Source organism: Eptatretus burgeri, chromosome 2 (assembly GCF_056783735.1).
Source record: "Eptatretus burgeri isolate ZD-2024b chromosome 2, Ebu_testis_v1, whole genome shotgun sequence".
Lineage (NCBI taxonomy): Eukaryota > Metazoa > Chordata > Myxini > Myxiniformes > Myxinidae > Eptatretus > Eptatretus burgeri.
The window spans coordinates 115,530,170-115,540,169 of NC_140962.1; the positions used below are offsets into that span (position 1 = coordinate 115,530,170).

Below are 10,000 nucleotides of genomic sequence, written 5' to 3' on the forward strand. Positions count from 1 at the left end.
GTAATAATCCTATAATAAATTACAATAAATTTAGGCCCAACCACAATCCCATCTCCTGGTTGAAGTGCAGTGAGGCAGAGCACATGTTGTTTGTGTGGTAGATGGCCATTGTTGCTCACTTTTCTTGCAGACTCAGATATTAGGGACACAATGTGCCCCTTGCTGCTTAATCAAACCAGGAGGTTTAATAAATTATTCAACTGACAAGGTTTGCATGGTCACAAGTAAACAAGTGCGTGGTATTTCATTCTGACGAGCACTTTAAAAGAGCGATAACATTGTCGGCGGATCCACTGTCCTTTACTTGTGACCATCAAAACACTGGCTTTAAAACAGACTCAAGTGTGGCGAAGTGGTGTGCATGAGCACATGATATTTAATGCTGTGTTGCATTTATTGGGTCAGAAGGCAGAAGAGTAGATGATAAATGGGGTTTCTGGGACTCCCATTCAAATGAATGTGGAAAAAGGGAAAAACTTTGACTCAAGCCACAAAAGCCCAAAATAGGAGACTGATTTTCTCCCCACCAATCCCCTTCCCCCCCCCCCCATACAAGGAAATGTAAAATTGAGACTGATTTTCTCCCCACCTATCCCCTTCCCTCCCATAAAAGCAAATGTAAAATTGAGACTATGAAAGATTGAGACTTGCTGATTAAAGCACTTCTTCCCTTTCATATTTTCATTCCACTCAAAGAGCGAACCAACGAATATTTGCTCATGTTCTACTTTAGGGAATAACTTAATTTTCTTATAACATTCATTTCCATCAAGTATATTCACTTTATCTCTTGAAGCACGAAAGAAAGGGGATTTTAAACAGCTTTTAAACGTAGGTTTTTCTCAAAATCATTCAAAGCAAGCTGTTTCATTTTCGTGTTGAAATGAGTCAGTCTGGAGTCAGCCAAGCTGTCTCGCCCGAACGAAGCTAAAAAAATTCCGAAGTCATTTCCTATGTGGGACACACCCTGAAAATACCATTGTTGTGAAATCTCCCATTACGTCATCAAGTTGCTATTTAAACCAACTTGCATGCTGAGTGTTTTATTTAGAGAATGGATTGTGCAGATAATTTCTCCGACCTTGCGGATAAATCGTTTTCACAAGATGACAGGTGAGATCCTTAACCCAATTCATTATTTGTTGTTTTATGCAGAATTAAATCACTATACAACCAATAATTATTGTGTGTCTTTTTCTAACAGGTTGTCCACAATAAGAACATCCTTGATAACTGATCTAGAATAGGAGGCCTTTGTATTAAATGATGAGTGACTAAAAATTAATGACTTCCTTGAAGACATTCAATCGTTCAGAAAAGAATTGAATGATATTTTTGTTGGCTGGAAAGAAGTCCTCTCACGTCCTCTGATGTTGAATGAGTCGAGTCAAAGGTGAGAAATTATCCCTGTATGTGTGTGTGTGTGTGTGTGTGTGTCTGTGTGTGCCTGTGTGCGTGTGTGCATGTGTGTGCGTGTGTGTGTGTGTGTGTGTGTGTGTGTGTGTGTGTGAAAATGCATATGTGTGTGTGTGTGTGTGTATATATATGTGTGTGTATATGTGTGTGTGTGTGTGTGTGTGTGTGTGTGTGTGTGTGTGTGTGTGTGTGTGTGTGTGTGTGTGTGTGTGTGTGTGTGTGTGTGTGTCTTTGACTCATTATTATTATTATTTTTTCAGTTTAAACACCAGTCTGGATGAACCAAACACACAACTTAATCTTCTGGAGGAATCTGACATAACACTATCTTCTGGAGATAAATGTTATATTTATTATTTTATTAATATCATAATATAATCATCTTTATATACCCTAATTGTTCTACACTCTTTGTTTTGAACAGAATGCGTTGATCGAGTTTCAAAACCAAAACAAACCATCAGACTGCTGCAAAAGAAGATTTTGTTCAATGTTATTACTTTTGTTTAATAATAAATGCTTTCCTTATAATTATACGATTTTGAGTTACAAGAAAAGAATAAAGGAGATGTAAGGGGGAGGGGTGGGGGGGCTTTGGGGAGGGTGAGGATTGGGGGGTCGGTGTGCTCCCCCAACGACGATGAGTGGTTAAAAATGAATGACTTCCTTGACGACATTCAATCGTTCAGAAAAGAATTGAATGATATTTTTGTTGGCTGGCAAGAAGTCCTCTCATGTCCTCTGATCTTGAATGAGTCGAGTCAAAGGTGAGAAATTATCCCTCTGTGTGTCTTTGTGTGTGTGTGTGTGTGTGTGTGTGTGTTTCTGTGTGTGTGTTTCTGTGTGTGTGTGTGTATTTGTGTGTGAGAAAATGTGTATGTGTGTGTATATGTGTGTATATACATGTGTGTAAATGTGTGTGCATGTGTGTATTTGTGCGTGTGTTTGTGTGTGTGTGTGTGTGTGTGTGTGTGTGTGTGTGTGTGTGTGTGTGTGTGTGTGTGTGTGTGTGTGTGTGTGTGTGTGTGTGTGTGTGTGTGCATGCTTGCGTGCGTCTTTGACTCATTATTATTATTATTATTCTTACTATTATTATATTTTCAGTTTAAACACCAGTCTGGATGAACCAAACACACAACTTGATCTTCTGGAGGAATCTGACACGACACTATCTTCTGGAGGTAAATGTTATATTTATTATTTTATTAATATCTTAATATAATCATCTTTATATACCCTAATTGTTCTTCACTCTGTTCTGAACAGAATATGTTGATCGAGTTTCAAAACCAAAACAAACCATCCGACTGCTGCGAAAGAAGATTTTGGTAATGTTATTACTTTTATTTAATCATAAATGCTTTCCTTATAATTATCTGATTTTGAATTACAAGAAAAGAACAAAGGAGATGTAAAGGGGAGGGGTGGGGTGGGGGCTTGGGGGAGGGTGAGGATTGGGGGGTAGGTGCGCTCCCCCAAAAACCCACCACCCCACTCATCCCTCTCCCCTCCCCGTGTGTGTGGGGGGGAGGGTAGGGGGTGGGATGAGGGGGGTGGTGGGTCAAAGGTGGGTGCACACAGGGGGGGTGGGGCTTGTGTGGGTGGGTGGAGCTTGTGTGGAAGGAGCTTGTGTGGGTGGGGCTTGTGTGGGTGGATGGGGGTTATGTGGGTGGAGCTTGTGTCGGTGGAGCTTGTATGGGTGGGGCTTATGTGGGTGGGGCTTGTGTGGGTGGAGCGATTTTTTAAAATTAAATAAACATGTTGTGTGGGAACTAATAAACGAATCACTAATTATGTGGATATGATGAGTGTGGATGTGGTTTCTGTGGGTGGGGTTTGCGTGAAGCTTATGTGGGTGGGGCTTGTGTGGAAGTGGCTTGTGTGGGCGGAGTCAAAAAGGGGAGGAGTTAAAAAAATGGGTGGAGTCAAAAAATTCAATTTATCCTTCTCTTTTGTAATTCCTGTGAATAAAATGAACCTAAAATCTCTTCCCCCTTTAAATCACATAATTTGTAAGTCCAAGGAACTGTACCGACGACATCAACAATTAAAAAAAGTTCATTTGTCCATCGCTTGGTATAACCTTTTTCAAAATGAGATTTCCACCTGTATATTCTTACTATATCACCAACTTTGAACTTAAGCTTTCTGACATTAATCTCTTTTTCATATTTTAATTTTGAAAATGCTTCTTATGGCTTCGTTTTCATTGAGGTATGAATCGTGTCATTGTACTTATCTACAATGTCCTGAATTAAAGACAACCATTGTTGAGAACCGAGTTGAGTGAATTTTTTACATAGTCTCTCTTTTAAAGTGCGATTAAAACGCTCAATAACAATCACTTTTCCTTCATTAAAGGTGCTGTATAATGTAATGTAGTTATTTTTAAGAAAATTCAAAAATGTTTTGTTGTAGAACTCTGTACTCTCATCAGTCCAAATTTTTTTAGGTATTCTCTTGCATTTATTGAATATCTGTTGGAAAGCTAACAGAAGAGTATTACTTGTTTTGTTTTTCAAAGGGACGACCCACGCATATGTACTCCTCAAATCAATAACGGTTAAAGCATACTTGTACCCCCTTTCATAATTGAGTTCAATTAAATCAGTGGACCAGATATAATCAACTTCCTTGGAATAAACCTTCCTTCTATGAAACTTTGTGATTATTGGTTTATGTAATTCATCAATTAATTGCTCTTCAATGTTAATGACATCATTAGAGCCTATACACCCAATTAGAGCCTATACACCTATACCCCCAATTAGAGGGTATAGAGCCTATACCCCCAATTAGAGCCTATACCCCCAATTATATACCTATACACCCAATTAGAGCCTATACACCTATACCCCCCACACCCAAGCTCAAGTTGCAATTTAGCACTGATCATCTTCTTCACGATGAACCTGTCAACTTTTTCTCTCAAGGTTGGATTTGTATCAGAAACAAATTATACAACATTTCTCTATCAGCTTCATGTTTTTCTTCCAACATTGTGGTATTTCCATAATAACTATCGTGCCTCATGCACACTTCATCAACCCTATTGATAGGTTTGCTCCACGGTTTAGGATTGTCAGCCTCATCTAATCTTTTATTCAAGTTTGTTCCTGGACCACAGAAAGAATACCCTGGTAGATGTAATTCCTCTGGTATTCCAGTTGTAAATTTACTTCCTGATAAAAACTTTTGTATATCTCCCCCTCGTTTGTGTTTGGTGATGAATTCACTCTTTTTTGAACCACACACCGTACATGTACCTTTTTGTATAACCCTATTACTTTTACTTTTAACATACGAGATATTTTTACTCTTGGTTTTCATTTTACATTTTAGACAATAACTCATTTATTTTTGTGAAAAATTCCGACAAAGTGCGAAAAACTTTTTAGTTTCCAACATGCACATTTGAATCTTAATTTTTAAAACATAAAGAATCCTTAGAAATGTCTTCACTCTCTCCTCCATTTATTTAAGAAAAAAAAATGGAAAACTTTAATCAAAGCCAAGTACACCAACATCATCAATAATATAATATTTTCCTTCTTTCTCTTCTTTATCTCCACTTTCTCGTTTAAATCTTCTCCCTGAAAACGATGTTCATAGTCTTGACGCATATATTTCCAATAGAGTTGCCAATTCTTTGTTTTCCTCCTCGGTGCGTTGAGATTTATTTCTTTTCTGTCATACCTTTGATCTTTTTATAATCTCACTGGTTTCCATATTTGTATATTTATTTATTCTCTCTTTTTCCTCCCTCTCCCCCTCCTCCTTCTCTCTCTCTTCCCCCTCTCCTCCTTCTCTCTCTTCTCCCTCTCCTCCCTCTCCTCCTTCTCTCTCTTCTCCATCTCCTCCTTCTCTCTCTTCAAATCTTTCCTCATCCCTTACTATCCTTGAACCACTTTCACCCCATAGAATATCATACATATGTTCATCCGGATTACTTGATATTCCTGCATCCAAAATAAAAAAAAATTTACAACAGGAAACCAAGAAAGTTTCTTCTGATTTTTGTGCTGTGTCACATGATTGGGTTTTCGTATATCATGCCTCGCCCGCTAGGGGTGGCAGGAGTGTACTTCTGGTCGCGCAATAAAGTGGAGTTGATGCTGGCGCGCTTGCTTCTTGTGTCCCACAGCACCTCGTACACTCTAGTTGGCCACGAGGATGGTTGAATACGGACTTGTGCCCGTTTTCGTCGGAGACGACTTCGAATTGTTTTCGGAGCAATTGGGATGCTATTTCCACGCGAATGATGTGGTCGACGAGAGCAAACGGAAGTCGATCTTGCTCGCTTCGCTTTCACGCGGAGCATTATCGACTACTGAGTGATTTGGTGGCACCGAACAGGCCCCGGGATGACGAGCTGTCGTTTCGGGACATTGTGCAGAAGATGAAGGCACACATGGCGCTGGAGAAGTCATTACAGCTCGCTCGATACCAGTTCGATCGCCTCTCGAAAGCAGCAGAGGAACGCATCGCTGATTTCGTGGCGCGGATTAAGCGTTCTTCCGTGGCCTGCAAGTTCACGGCGGGGGAGCGTCCAGCTCGGCTCAGAGATCGTTTTATTGCTGGTTTACAAGATGCAAAGATGGTTTCAGCGGTTTTACGGCTGGAGGGTGAAGCCATTACATTCGACTCGGCGGTCAGCACGGCTACAGCGGTCGAGCAGACTCGCGGGGATGTTCGAGCCATCACCTGCCACGCGGGGTCGCGAGCACCCCGGGACGCACGCACGACCTTCGATGCGGGTCGGATGTCGCCGCGCGACCGCGCGTGCAGCGGGGTGACCCCGCGGACATGCTTGGAATGTGGAGGTCGACACCTGCGCCGTGCGTGCCCGTGTAAAGGCAACGTGTGTTTGAATTGACACAAGGTGGGTCATTTGGCGCGTATGTGCCGTGGGGCGCCGGCCACTGTTAAGGTCATGGACGACGATGTGCGAGGCGACTCGGGGCGGAACCAGCGGCCGTTGATGGGCCTGTTTTCGATTGGCCCGGCAGCGGCGCGCCCGATGACGGTGGAAGTCGAAGTGAACAAAACGCTGATCACGTTCCAGGTCGATATGGGAGCAGCGGTGTCGCTCATCGGCGAACAGACCGCGTGTAGACTCAACGATTGAAGCTTATCAGGTCGAACTTCACGCTGTTCACGTACACCCGCGAGAAGATAACGCCAGTCGGGATGGCAGACGTGTCTGTGCGGTACCAAGGCCAGGTCGCCGTGCTTCGGGTGTACGTCGTGCGGGGGAGGGGACCATCTCTCCTCGGCCCAGATTGGCTGGCCCGCATCAGGCATAGACTGGGCCGCAGTTCACCTTGTGCAACCCGTGCCGAGCCGGTGGGAGGATCAGTTGGAGGAGATTCTTCAAAGACATCAAGGGTTGTTTAGCGACGACCTTGGGAAACTCAAGGGCATGGAGGCAAAACTCTTCTTGAAGGAGGGGGTGGTTCCTCGGTTTTGTAAACCACCTCCGGTGCCGTATGCCCTGCGGGACAAGGTCAAGGATGAACTGGATAGGCTGGAGGCCTGTGGAGTGATCGAACGGGTGTCGTGCTCAGATTGGGCCACCCCGGTTGTCACGGTGCTGAAACGGAATGGAGACGTCCGATTGTGCGGGGACTTCAAATCCATGGTTAACCCGGGGCTCAGCGTGGAGCAATATCCATTGCCGTCAATCGATGAAATATATGCGTGATTGGCGGGGAGCCAATACTTCACGAAGCTAGACCTTCGATGCATATTTGATGCATATTTTGACATATTTTCACCTGCCGATGATCACCTGCCGTGATGCATATTTTCAACTGCCGAGGGATCCCGGGAGTAGCGAGCTTTTGACAATCAACACGTGTCAAGGACTCTATCGATATACCCGACTCTGTTTTGGGATTGCTTTGGCCCCAGCTTTGTGGCAGAAAGCCATGGATCAGGTTTGCATTGGCCTGCCCGCTCAGACCTACCTGGACGATGTGCTCATTGCGGGGAAAATGGCGGACGAGCATCTTGCGAACATTGCCCAAGTGCTGACAAAGCTAGAAGCGTGCGGCCTGCGCTTGAACAGGGACAAGTGCGCGTTCTTCAAGCAGCGCTTGGAATACCTCGGGCACATCATCACGCCGGAGGGGCTGTTGAAAGGTCCTCGGAAGGTGTAGGCGATTCAGCACATGTCACCGCCTCGCGACAAGATGCAGCTGCGCTCGTTCATTGGTATGGCCCAGTATTACCAAAGGTTCGTGTGCGGGCTCAGCTCACAACTTGCGCCGTTAACACGGTTGCTCAGGAAGGACGAGCGCTGGGCTTGGGGGCCTGCACACCAGGCATCGTTCGACCGCGTCAAGCGGCTGCTCACAGAGGATACGGTCCTCGTGCACTATGAGCCTGCGCGTCCGCTCCTATTGGCATGCGACAGCTCTGCATATGGCATCGGGGCAGTGCTCTCCCACAGGATGGACGATGGTTCCGAGCGGCCTGTTTGTTTTGCATCCCGGACCCTGTCCACAGCAGAGCGCGGATATGCCCAGATTGAGCGTGAGGCTCTCAGCCTCGTCTGGGGTGTGCGGAGGTTTCATCAATACCTGCTGGGGCGGCATTTCACTTTGCAGACGGATCACAAACCGCTTCAATTCATCCTGAGACCCGAAGACGGGGTGCCGGTGGTAGCGGCCGCGCGAATACAGCGGTGGTGTCTGTTTCTGGGTGCTTACGATTATGATATTCAGTTCCAAAGCACTGAGAAGCATGCTAACTGCGACGGGCTCTCACGCTTGCCATGTGCGGAGGGTCCAGCTGCGTCTGAGTTGGCCGACCGGGTCAATGTGTTCGCGCTGGGCCAGGTCCAAAGCGGGCCGGTCACGGCCAGGCAGGTCGCGGTGGAATCGGCTCGTGATCCCGTGCTTGCCCGTGTCGTTCAGGCGATTTCTACGGGGAATTGGAGCGATCTGCCTTCGCCACCGGCATTTCAACCTTTCACGTCACGCGCATCGGAGCTGTCATTGGTCCAACGGTGCGTAATGTGGGGAATGAGGACGCTGATTCCACCGAGGTTCAGGCAGCGGTGTTTGGAAGAACTGCATGTCAGTCACCTTGGCATCGTGAAGACCAAGAGTCTTGCTCGTAGCCTGTTGTGGTGGCCGGGGTTGGACAAAGACATTGAGCAGTTGGTTAAGCGTTGCGCCACGTGCCAGACAGATGCTGATAACCCGCGTCGAGCTTCGGGTCTATGGCCTGCGCCAGACCGAGCCTGGCAGAGGGTCCATGTAGATTTTGCGGGACCGGTTAATGGCAAAATGTTTTTGATTGTGATCGATGCATTCTCTAAATGGCCGGAGGTTGTAGTAATGCAGCATACATCAGCAAACATTACAGTAGAGAAACTGCGGACAATCTTTGCTAATAAAGGGTTACCGGAGATCTTGGTCTCTGATAATGGTCCGCAGTTCATCGCGGGTGTATTTGATGAGTTTATGCGGCAGAATGGTATTCGACATCTAAGGTCCGCACCGTGTCATCCTGAGACGAATGGCCAAGCTGAGTCGTTTGTCAAGATGTTGATTAAATTTAAAGATTAAAATCAGTATAAAGCCAATCTTTTATTGAAAATACCTCATTCTTATGTTGTAGAACATATTTATTAAAATACTGAATACCCTTTTCTTGAAGGTATGCTTGGACACAGAAATGATAATTTTCTTGAAGCCTTCTTGCTGTCATTTATGTATTAGAAATATATGACAGATTAATATAATGACAGGAAATACCTCCCCATCTTCCCATAGTTAAATCATTTTGTATTTCCTTACTTATTATATATAATCCTGTTCTTTGTGTTTTCATGATATAAACTATGGCAAAACCATTATTGATTTTACCCTTATTAAATTCTATTATTTGTTGTTTGCGAATTGTGCTTCCTCAAAACTCATTCTCGGCACCAAGTGGATAATATTCTTCCTTACGAGACTGATTTAATTATTCCAGGTCTTCTTGGTTAATTTTAAATGACCAATTATACCCTAAATCAATCATATCATATCCCCATTGTTCTATTCTCATACAAACGATATGCCCTTCTTTATAAAATTTTATTTTAATTGGAACTGTGAATTCTGTATGACCCGGAGATAAAATCACACTTCTGTATCTTTGGAATACACAGCCGTTTTATTTAAGGATATATATTGTGATAAATCACTTAATCTCACCAAGTCATTCGCGTCAGTCGGGCTTGGATAATTTATTAATTTATAAGCATTTTTCATAGTAATATTTTTTGCTATACTATATTTCTGTAGTTCAGCCTGTGCCTTTGTGTAATAATTTGATAAAACAATATCCAGTTCTTGGGATACACCAAAGGTAGAACCATCTTTTCCAACATGTCATTTATATTAGATTAAAAATAATGTCATAAAAAAATTATTTTTGTTGAGTTGAAATAACACATATCGACACAATTGACCACAACACTTGGAATTTAATTCTTGGACTTGAAAAGTTTGATAAACACCATTCTGTAAGAATTTTATTACTTCAACAGGTGGGGGAAGACAATAACTATCAAAATAATATTTGTCTT

General features: G+C 43.8%; 1 protein-coding gene and 1 long non-coding RNA gene across 13 annotated transcripts in view; one reads left to right on the forward strand and one right to left on the reverse strand.

Moving 5' to 3' along the window:
• The window catches only part of LOC147032885 (sperm flagella and cilia-associated protein 2-like), a 204,223-nt gene that overhangs the window by 116,843 nt on the left and 77,380 nt on the right, over window positions 1-10,000 (reverse strand). The window lies entirely within an intron of this gene.
• On the forward strand, window positions 2,052-2,744 carry LOC147032886 (uncharacterized). Its single transcript, XR_015052178.1, has 3 exons — window positions 2,052-2,183; window positions 2,521-2,597; window positions 2,683-2,744. It is a non-coding gene; the product is annotated as an uncharacterized LOC147032886 (long non-coding RNA).